This window comes from Podarcis vaucheri, assembly GCF_965113315.1.
Source record: "Podarcis vaucheri genome assembly, chromosome: 11".
Lineage (NCBI taxonomy): Eukaryota > Metazoa > Chordata > Lepidosauria > Squamata > Lacertidae > Podarcis > Podarcis vaucheri.
This window is the reverse complement of record NC_138749.1, coordinates 20553055-20565302: the sequence shown is the minus strand read 5'-3', so window position 1 is coordinate 20565302 and position 12248 is coordinate 20553055.

Below are 12248 nucleotides of genomic sequence, written 5' to 3'. Positions count from 1 at the left end.
CTGAACAAGATTGTTAAGGAGCTACCCCCACACATCCAAGAACAGATCCTCACCAACACACCAACAGAACCTCGACCAGGAACTTTCTATCTTCTACCTAAAATACACAAACCAGGAAATCCAGGATGCCCCATCATTTCAGGTATTGGCACTATTACAGTGGGTGTCTTCGGTTATATGGACTCTGTTCTGAAACCATATGCCATCAGTGCTCCCAGCTATGTACGTGACACCACAGATTTTCTGAGGAAAATACAATCTTTAAATAATCTTCCCAACAATACTATACTAGCTACTATGGATGTGGAATCTCTATATACCAACATCCCACACAACAATGGTTTACAAGCTATAAGGAACACCATTTCAGATAAAACCACAGCGGACCTTGCCACCAAACTCTGCTAATTTGTCCTTACCCACAACAACTTCAAATTCGGTGATGACCTGGTCCTTCAGATCAGTGGCACAGCAATGGGCACCCGCATGGCCCCACAGTATGCCAACATCTTCATGGCAGATTTAGAACAACGTTTCCTAAACTCCTACCCACTCAAACCTCTCTTGTACCTGCAATACATTGACAATATTTTTATCATCTGGACACATGGTCAACAGACCCTGGACACCTTTCACCAGAAATTTAATGATTTTCACCCCACAATCAACCTAACAATGAATCAATCTTTGCAAGAAATACATTTTTTGGACAATACTATAAAAATACAGGATGGGCGCATAGTCACCACCTTATACCGTAAACCAACTGACCGACAAACATATCTACATGCCTCTAGCTACCATCCCAAACATACCAAACAGTCCATTGTATATAATCAGGCACTACGTTACAGCCGCATCTGTTCCAATTCTACAGACAGAGACTCTCACCTAAGAGATCTACAGCAAACCTTTTTAGAACTAAAATACCCAGCAGATGAAGTTAGACAACAGATCAACAGAGCGAGACTGATACCCAGAGAGAAGTTGCTGCAAGACAGACCCAAAAAAGAAAATAACAGAACACCTCTAGTCATCACATACAGCTCCCAAGTTAAAACAGTACAACACATCATGAGAGATCTACAACCTCTCCTGGACAATGACAGTTCTCTTTCTCAAGCTCTGGGAGGAAGACCTTTCATTGCCTACAGGCAGCCACCCAATCTTAAACAACTCCTAACCCACAATAATACTACAACCAGACTTAACACGGACACTGGCACCAGAGCCTGCAATAAACCCAGATGGCAACTTTGCTGCCACATACACCCGGACAACACCATTACTGGCCCCAACAACATCACACATACCATCTCGGGACTATTTAATTGCTCATCGTCTAACATTGTGTATGCCATCAAATGCCAACAGTGTCCTTCAGCTCTCTATATTGGACAAACAGGCCAAACCTTATGCCAAAGAATAAACGGACATAAATCTGACATCAAGAATCACAAAACAGAGAAACCAGTAGGAGAACACTTCAATCTCCCAGAACATTCTATACAAGATCTCAAAGTAGCTGTTTTACTACAAAGGAATTTCAGAAATAGACTGGAAAGAGAAGCTGCTGAATTGCAACTCATTACCAAACTTAAAACCATGGAGAGACCTGGTCTGAACAAAGACATTGGATTCTTATCTCATTATACATGACTAAGCCATTTTTCACCTTCTCACCCCTTGCCTTTTCCTGTAAGACCTATTGCAGTCGTTAAGAGTCGCCAACAGGCTCATCTCAGCTACCTGCCAATCTCCCATTCCCACCACCCTTCTGAGTAATACCCCTCCCCACCTTCTCACTATATAGAAGGATCTGGCAACTTCTGTTTCAGTGTATCTGAAGAAGTGTGCATGCACACGAAAGCTCATACCAAGAACTAACTTAGTTGGTCTTTAAGGTGCTACTGGAAGGAATTTTTTTATTTCTCCCTTGAGTTACGTTTCCTGGTGCCCTGGTACAGGGGAGTGGTGGCAGCAACTACCCTTTTGATGCGTTTTGTCCTGTCAAAAGTATATGCCTCCTGTCGCTGTTCCTTGAAACCTGATCCAGCTGGGTGGTAGGACAGGTGAGGGGGGGGCGAGTGATCGGAGCATTATTACATCAGGGATGATGGGAATTGTAGTCTCAAAACATCTGGAGGGCTGAGTTTGAGGAAGCCTGCTCTAAAGAGAGGGGAAAGGAACAACATAGATGTAAGCAATGTGCAGAAACACAGGATGAGGAGAGCCCATCAAACAGAGCACTATGGGATTGCCTAGCTCAGTGTTTCCCAACCACTGTTCCGCGGCACACTAGTGTGCCGTGAGATGTTGCCTGGTGTGCCGCGGGAAAAATTAAAAAATTTGAAAGATTTTATTTTTTTTTAAAGTCAAATTTTCGATTGGGGCGCCGTCACTAGATGACCCCTGGGGTTCCCTCCCTCCCTCCCGCTCTGCGCCTCCCTCCTCCTCCTCCTCCGGGGAGGCCCTTCCTGGCTCTCGGCCGAGGCTTGGCGGCTGCCACTCACTCACTCGCTCGCCCACCCGTCCCTCCATCCCTGCACCCGGCCTCTCCCCCTCCGTCCCCGGCACGGGGGCTGCCGGGATCTGTAGTCCCCTCGCCCTTGGGCTCCGCGCCCGCGCGGGGTGCGCGAACTACGTTTCCCAGCGTGGCCTGGCAGGCCGGGCGTTTTGTTTGAAGCGCTCTTCTCCCGGCCATGGAATGAGTGCAGCGGCGGCGGGCGGGTGGGCGGGCAGGGGCTCTTCCGTGCAGACCCCGCGCAGCCTGCCTGCGCCCCCGCGGAGATCGGGTGGCAGGATGGAGCCCGGGGATCCCCGCGGAGGCGGAGCGGCGGAGGCGGAGGCTGCCCCCCAGGTAGGGCTGCGTCGGGTTTTTTTATTTTTGCAATGCTGCATCCGCGCCGGAGGGGACGCATCGGACCGCGGGGAGACCCCTTGGCGTGCGTGCAAGGCAATGCATGCGTGCAGGTGTTGCATGGAGTGCAGTGCAATGCAATGGCAACACGGCGCCCTGCATGCATGCATGCAACTTCCACCGGCGCTCCGGACTTGGCAGGTGAGGGGGGTCCCCAGTGGGCGGCAGAGAGAGCCGGGAGGGCGAAGGGGAGCCGGGGGGGAGCAGCGCTGCTCCCCGAGCCGAGCCCGGGGGGAAACTTTGGCGTCGTTGCGCCGGGTGTTGGAAGCGGAGGCTGGCGGGGGCCCCTCACCTGCAAAACCTGGTCGCCTCTCATATATTTCGTGCATTGCATTCATCGCCCGCTTTCTCCTCCAAGGAGCTCCCAGGGGCGCGCGTGGTTCTCCCCGTGTTATCCTCGCAACAACAGCCCTGCGAGGTGGGTCAGGCGAGTGGCCCAAGGGAGCACCCAGGGATTGTCCTGGCCAGGTGGGGTGATTTGAAACCTGCTCTCTGCCCGGTCTTCGTCCTCATTTAGCCCCCACATGTGCATGACTGTGCATGACTGAGGTTTTCCCCCCTCGTCTTGGCTATGGTGTGAGTCTGTGCTGTTAATTAATGGGGTTCTGCCTTCGGAGAAGATGAGCCAGCCCTCAAGGAGGTGATTATGTAATTTGCTAGCAATTCATGTCCCTCCCGGCGTGACGCTGCGCGCTGACGTCACGGGGCTGTAATGGTGGTGTGCCTCGAGATTTTTTTCATGAAACAAGTGTGCCTTTGCCCAAAAAAGGTTGGGAAACACTGGCCTAGCTACTTTACCTCCAGTTACAGAATTGGAAGTGCTTGTCCATCTCAAGTTTGGCCACCTTATAACAGGGTAGGTGTATCTGTGGACTCAGCTACATGAGTAAAGAAACAGCATTTTGAATGTGCTCTAAACATGCAGCGCCAGACAGCACAATTTTTTTATACACGTTTTTCCATAGGGTTTTTAAATTATTTTGTTAAAATGATCTAATTCCTGACTTATTTATAGTGTTTCCCCCACTGTGTGTAGATCCACCACGTGTCTACCAAAAATGTCCCAAGGCATGATCAATCCTCTGTTGCCTAATTAAAACTGCTATACTGAATATGTATATATATTCTTACACTACCAGGGTAGAACAAAAGAAATAAGCAACTAGACTAAAGGAGCTCTATGAAAAGTGTTTGCAATCCATTAGTTACAAGTTTAAAGCCACAGGAACATGTAACGATCCATTTATTGAGAATAATTGCTTCATTATAAAAGCATTTATAACTTGGCAAATTTCCAGCAGGAGTAGTTAAGAAAAAAACAACAACAATGTGAAGCTTCTTAAGAGTTTAATTTTATTCGAAGCCTGGGGAAAAGCATGGTGTCTCTTAAGGCAGAATGTGACAGGAAATAGCCACAAATGAGGCCTTTTTATGTATCACTTTGCATTATAGAATCATAACAATGGTTGATTTCCTCACCTCTGGATTTTGGATTTTTTATTTTTAAGCTTACACAGGTCTGTCTCCTTTAGGTGAAAAACACTGGCTCCTTGATGGGTATAAAATGGGGGGGAGAGAAATTATATAGCCTCCCCAAAGCAGAGGTTTTCTGGTTGACTCACAGATATATAGATATGTGTATATATTTTTAAATACAGCAAAAAAATAAAAAGCAACAAGCAATCCATTTGTTAAAAGCTGAAACACAGTGCAAAATCCAATCTCGGACAAACACCTCAATACATGAGAATACAGGAACAAATTCACATTTGTACAAATATGTTACAGTGCATTAGAAGAGCTCTGCTGGATCAAATCAATAACTTTATCAATTATTTTAGTATTTATTATAATATAATAATGTTACCAAATACACTATTAAAATATTGTAATAAATATTACAATAACTATTACTGGGTTTTTAAAAATATTTCTCCCCTGACCTTCACCATGAGGTGAGTTAGAACAATTTACCCATAAAATATTCAAATCGGTTAAAACAAGCCATAGTGAAGAGGTGGGTCCTAAAATACAATATATCTCTCAGTTGTCAGAGGCCATGATAAAGAGGTACAGTATGTCTTCATAAAACTACATAATGGAGGGACCAGTTGCACCTCTGTGGGGATAGAATTCTACAACTTGCAGACTACTACAGAGAATGACTTCTACTAAGCCACCACACCCTGAACCTCTGAGGATGGAGGAACTACTGTACCAAAGTCCTAACACCCAAGAGGAAAGGAGGCAAGTCTTCTGAATATTTGAGGCCTTAGACTATTAAATAGTAGTCTAAAAACATTTGGAGGGGCACAGGTTTCCCATCTCAGATCTAGAGCTTTCCACAAAGAATCACTTCTGATGAACTGATGGGCGTTTTGTGTGCTTTGAGGTCCCTTGAAGTCAATTAAGTTTGCTTTTCTATCAGTGTATTTAGGACACCAGCCAAAGTCTGTCCAAATCCCAGCTGTTCCCTCTCCACCCTCAATATCTAATGACTTTTCCCTTTGAAATCACTGGCTCGGAATTGGATTTTGACGTAATACCTACAGAAACAACAGCATGCAACTTCTTGACGTAAATTCCTAGAAGAAGCAAGCACAGGGGGAACGCTCTGTTATGAACTAAGTTAACCTTGGGCAATCCAACCTGGCTAAACCATCAGTTAATCAGTTTTCCAGAGCAAAGAGCAGGTTTCCCTTTTCTCCCCAAATGCATTGCACAAAGTGACTAAGTATTAGAGCGGTTATATTCATCCCTTTTTCACCCACTGTCTTTGGGTTGTATCAATGCTCCATGAATGGAACTATGCTCACACAACAGAACTTCCTATTCCTCTCCTCCCCCGTTCCTGTGCACCCCATAATCTGATCTGGAAGATCCCCACAAAGAGAACAAGGGAATATATATATAATTTTCCAGTTAGTAATATGCAATCATTTATTAACCACTTTACCTCTCTGGCTCTTTAGAGCCCATTGACTTCCTTTCCTCCCACCTCATGGCTTTCAAAATTAAACTTTTTATCATTGCATGTTTTGCATTTTCCAATTCTAATTACATTCCTTACAAAACACCTTAAAATTTAAATAAATATAGAAAGGGAGAAAATTTATCATTACAAGTCTTCAGACAACCCTGCTAGTGATGTTAATTGCTTACAGTAATCTTTCAAATATCGTATAAATTTACTCCAGCCCTTTTTCAATACTTGATCACTCTGGCTTCAATTTTTCTTGTCAGTTTCACCAATTCCGCAAAGTCCATCATTTTCATCTGCCACTCTTCTTTCGTTGGCACTTCTTGTTGTTTCCATTTTTGGGGAAGTTCCAGTTTAGCAAGGAGATGTTTCTTCAGCTAGTGGAACGAGAATGTCGGCTACTGCTCCCTTGAGTCAACTAAATTGGTCATTCAGAAGGAAATACAATTATCTCTCTGCTGTATAAAATAAACACGCATGACTGTAGTCACACATCCCTCTTTCGAGGATCTGGAGTGGCACTTCTGAGTCCTGGATTTGCATGAAGCCAGGGTGGGGTAGGGAAGCAAAAGAGATGGCAGCTTGCACAACACTGAGAAGGGGAAAGTGGTAGTTCAAAACAATGGCAGAAGTTTGAGTAAAGAAAGGATGGAGGAAACTGAGAGGGAAATGGCTGCTTCCAAGAGCAGCAATGGAAGGACACAGAAAGGTTGTTTTTAAAACAAACAAACCTAGATACCTCACATTGCTGGTGGGGCTGTGCATCTCCTCTCCTACCCCCTATCCCACTGTAATTAAATTCAAGAATCAATCTGCTAAGTGGCAAAGTTATAAATCATTTAAAAATGTAAAGCTTAGGAAAAAAAAAACAGGGGGAGAGTGCTATGCCAGTGTTATCATAAAGAAATTTGAGTTCTTGTTGAAACTGCACTGAAAAGGATATATAAAGAACTCTGGCCAAAAGTTTCAATATAAGGAATAATTCCTACTCAAGAGTTGAAGTGAAAAACGTGTGTATTCTACTAAGAATAACAGTTTGAAGCTAGTAGTAAATTTAAACACAACGTGTAAGTACGATAGTTTTAAAGTAATGGTAAGTTTGGATACAACGTTTAAGTACAGAAATAATGTAGTTTCAAATATACAGTGATATAGTACAAAGGTACATGAAATACCAGTGCACAACAATAGTTTTATACAAGTCTCAATAGCAGTCAAAAAGAGTCCATATTATATAAAATCAGAATAAAGAATAAAGAATAAAGGATCAAATAGGGCCAAAAAGGAGTATCCGGAGTGTGAATCAGATGTACAACTCAGTAGTGGTGACCAGGACAGGGCCCTGTTTCGGAGTACATGCCTTCTTCAGCTGGTAATATCAAAAAATATGTCAATATAGATCAAGGTGCTTCAATCCATAGATCATAAATATAATAAATTATATACATTCTAAAGTATGTTAACACATATCATGATATTTGGTTCCATACCTTGGTTTTTTGACGACTATAAATCTGTTGGAAGTCTGTATCATTTAATTCTTTTATGTTTCTTTTTCGACATACGTCTAGAAATAAGGATTTCCAAGAGTTATTATTTCCAGTCAAATTATTTGTGAAAAACGAACATCAGTTCAGTGTTTTCTCACCTTAGATAATTGCACCCAAGTTTTCTTGCGTTTCTCTGTGCGTTTTCTATTAGGGAGTGAAATCATTGTCTTATATGTGTGTCTGTGGGGGAGGAGGATAGGCTCTCCCTTCTTAAAGGTGTAAGCAGAGAAGGGATTTAAAGTCCAAGGTCATCTATGGTGGTTTATTAGAGAAAAGAACTGTAGTCTTGATGTTCATTCAAGCCCTTGGGAGACATAGTTTCAAACAAATGAATATATCGTGCTTCCTGTTGTAATAATAGTCTATCAATATTTCTCCTGGTATATAAATCTACTTTTGGTTTCCAAATAATAAAGAAGACAAAATCCTCTTCCGTGTGTTTTTGTTGTATATAATGTTCCACCATTGGGGCTTCTCGTATTCTGTTACGGATCCGTGATCGATGTTCATTTATGCGTAGTTTAATTGGTCTGGTGCTTTTGCCTATATATATCTTTTGGCATGGGCACATCCATGCATACACGCTATTCTTCGTGTTACAGTTACTAAAATGTTCAATCTGAAACTTGAAGCCAGTCCGTATGTTGGTGAACTCCTTTACTTTTCAGTATTATCATAAAGCCTGCAATTTTCTTCCCCCTTGCTGGGAAGTAAGGCCCCACTGAACTCCTTGGAAGTTAAGTAAAGGTAAAGGTAAAGGGACCCCTGACCATTAGGTCCAGTCATGGATGACTCTGGGGTTGCGGCGCTCATCTTGTTTGTCCGCAGACAGCTTCCGGGTCATGTGGCCAGCATGACTAAGCCACTTCTGGCGAACCAGAGCAGCGCACGGAAACGCTGTTTACCTTCCCACTGGAGCGGTACCTATTTATCTACTTGCACTTTGACATGATTTCGAACTGCTAGGCTGGCAGCAGCAGGGACCGAGCAACGGGAGCTCACCCCGTTGTGGGGATTCGAACCGCCTACCTTCTGATCGGCAAGCCCTAGGCTTAGTGGTTTAGACCACAGTGCTACCCCGCATCCCTAAGTATCCCTAAGCATCCCTAAGGATATTTAAGTATCCTTGTCCTAATCCATAGGAACAAAGGAAGCTGACTTATACTGGGTCAGACTACTGGCCCATCTGACTCAATGTTGTCTATGGTGACTGGCATTGACACTCAAGGATTTCAGACAGTGGTCTCCCTCAGTCCTACCAGGAGATGCCCTGGCGTTCTGCACGCAGGGCAGATTCGTGGTCCTCCTCCAAAGTAAGAGCCAATGTTGCTGAATGGGTTTTCAGAGCCAAGGCCAGTTCCAGGTTTGAGGGACACAGCGTACTCTGGCAGTGCCCCCCTTCTGTCAATGGGCCCTTGTGGGCTTAGTTGGTGGCAGTGCACTGCACTGTGGGCAGCAGCACCCAATATTCAAAGCATTGTCAGATGACCAGATCTAGTTATAATTTCCCACAATGTCCTGGGAAATAATGCTATGCTGAGGGCATTTCATGGAAAAATTTAAATGCCTAAACCATGGGTAGGCAAACTAAGGCCCGGGGGCCGGATCCGGCCCAATTGCCTTCTAAATCTGGCCCACGGACAGTCCGGGAATCAGCGTGTTTTTACATGAGTGATTTTACATGTGTGATTTTATTTTAAATGCATCTCTGGGTTATTTGTGGGGCATAGTTCGGCCCCCCACAAGGTCTGAGGGACAGTGGACTGGCCCCCTGCTGAAAAAGTTTGCTGACCCCTGGGCTAAACCCACCTTAAAGCACGGGGGCAGGGGTTTATTTTAATTTGTTAAGGGAGTGCCTGTCTAGCCCCCCACATTCAAGACACAGAACTTTGACTTGGCTTGAGTATTCCCCAAGGCTTCCTTCCAAAAGTCAGCACATGGTTTAAACATAGATCGAGATACAGGTTACAAAGTCAACATTTCAGAAGCAGGACTGACATGCCCCTTTGGATCTCCTGTTGAAGAGCAGGTCGAGCACAATCGTTTGCACAGTTCTCATCACACACAATGGGATGGAGTAAGCAAATGGCAGAGGAGGATTTAGGTAGGACAGCACAATTGGTTCCACTGGGCACAGAGCCCCAGGGGCACTGCAGGGCATCACAACTATGACATAGCGAATTGAGTATAACAGAAGGCGGGGGGGGGGTCACCAAATTTTGCCCTTGCACAGGGCCCTGCTGAAATTTGATGGAACAATGTCCATCCCTGCAAGTGGACGCTCCTGTCCATCACTGTTCTGCTGTTCTTCCTTCTGGCTTACCCCTTTATCTGCCCCCTCTGCTCCCTTGTGCCCTCCTTTTCTGTTGCTCTTTCTTGGGGGGGGGTCCTGCGGTCCACTGTGTCCCTGCACACATGCACACAATATTGGTGTGCAACAGTGCATTATTATCCCTGCTTCTTGGGAGAAAAGCGATGACAAACCTAGACAGCATCTTAAAAAGCATAGACATCACCTTGCCAACAAAGGTCTGTATAGTTAAAGCTATGGTTTTCCCTGTAGTGGTGTATGGAAGTGAGAGCTGGACCATAAAGAGGGCTGATCGCCAAAGAATTGATGCTTTTGAATTATGGTGCTGGAGAAGACTCTTGAGAGTCCCATGGACTGCAAGAAGATCAAACCTATCCATTCTGAAGGAAATCAGCCCTGAGTGCTCACTGGAAGGACAGATCCTGAACCTGAGGCTCCAATATTTTGGCTACCTCCATTAAAGGAGCCCACCAACTGATGTTGTTCTTCATGAGCTCTGCTGGAATGTGGTCTATGCCCGGGGCTTTGTTGTTTTTCAGTTGGGCAATTAGGTTCCCCACCTCCTCTATGGAGACAGGAGGCCAATATGGTAAGTTCTCAGAGTAGGCACTTGCATCATTGTTCTGAGCTTTGTCGTCGAAGAAGAGGGTTTGGAAATATTTCATCCACTCCTGGGGTTCTATAGTACATGTGGGACCAATCTGCTCTTGGCCCAGGAGCCCCCTAATGGTACGCCAGAAGGAGGTTGAATCTTTCTCATTCGAGGCCTTCACTAAGTTACACCAGGCCAATCTCTCAGCTTTTTGTTTTTTTTGCCTTTAATAGCTGTTTATAGTTTCGTCTTAAATCGATGTAAGCCATAAATAGCAAGGGTGCTCCGGTGTTTCTGTAGTTCCGGTAGGTTGATCTCAGACGTTTCCTTGCTTGTCTACACTCCACACGTGCCACACGTCCTCTTGTCTTGCTCCCTATATAAAGATCTCAGGGACGAGACCATTGCGCCGCTCCTGTCTGCCATCCCGGGCCACTCTTGCGAAGCCAAGCTGTTCTCACTCCTGGCCGACCAGAACGGCTCGACAACAGAGAAGGTTGCCAAATTTGTCGAGAGAGCAATGAGATTGAGAGCTGCTACCTGAGTGACATTAGCATCGTCGCCCAGATTCCTCTCCTAGGATTTTACTATTATTATCGTTATGTTTTGCTACTATTATTTTGTCGTCCCCTAAAATGTATTTTATATAATTGACTTTTTAGTTTTATTCTTTGTGTGTTGTATTGTTGTTTTATTGCTATGGCCGATGGCTGACGCAAATAAAGATTCTTATTCTAATTTTGGCTACCTCATGAGAGGAGAAGACTCGCTGGAAAAGACCCTGATGTTGGGAAAGATGGAGGGTACAAGGAGAAGGGGACGACAGAGGACGAGATGGTTGGATAGTGTTCTCGAAGCGACCAGCATGAGTTTGACCAAGCTGCGGGAGGCGGTGGAGGACAGGAGTGCCTGGCATGCTCTGGTCCACGGGGTCACGAAGAGTCGGACATGACTAAACGACTAAACAACAACAACAACCACCTCTGATTCTTCCTGCTGGAAGAACATAAATTTAATAAATAAATGGAAAAGGGGTTCTACACACGAGCGTTTCCCTCCAGAAACAGCAGATGCATGATGGAGAAGAAGAGGGTCACGCTCACAGCTTCTCCCTTTGATACTGGCCTTGGTGGGTAAGCATCAAAAAATATGCAACCCCTGAGGTCATAAGACCTGGACAGCTATATGCATGGAGGGTGTAAATGCAGTCATAGGGGCCCCTGAGTCAGATCAGGATCATGGTGCTGGGGGAGGAATTTTAACATTTCCTATCATTCCCCCCCCCCATCCAAATCTCCACCACCACCCCTTACACATTTATCCCACCCTTTCCCAAAGTGCTGACAGCAATGGGGGCTGGAGAACCTCTCAGTGGATCAGAATGCAAACTGCAGGAGGAGGCAGAAAGCAAATGGAGAGTCAATGGAGAATGCAGTGGCGCATCCTGAAAGAGGAATGTTGCTGGTTGGCTGGAATCCTGAACAGGAGAACTCCATGCTGCAGCGCTGTCCTTTCCATAAGTTTTTGTTATTGCGTTCAATTTGTGACTGGCACCTGCAGCACCTTCTCCATATTCGAAATGTGCCTCCTTATCCAACCATTTAAGTTCTAACCAACATCTAGCAGCAAATCGTATAAATAAGCACGCCAGCCAAGGAAACCAACAGAGTGATGCAACAATCAGACTAATAACACAGAGCGTACCCTGTCATTAGACAAATTGGCCTTCAATCTTTCATTAGATTTGTGCCCACAGATACATTGCACCACCAGTATTGAATGAGGACTTTTATAACCCCTTTGTGGGAGGCAAATTCATAGCGTCTGAACTGCGGAGCACATTTCTAATGGGAAGAAGAGAACACCCAGGGAGGTTTTATGGATGATTTATCACT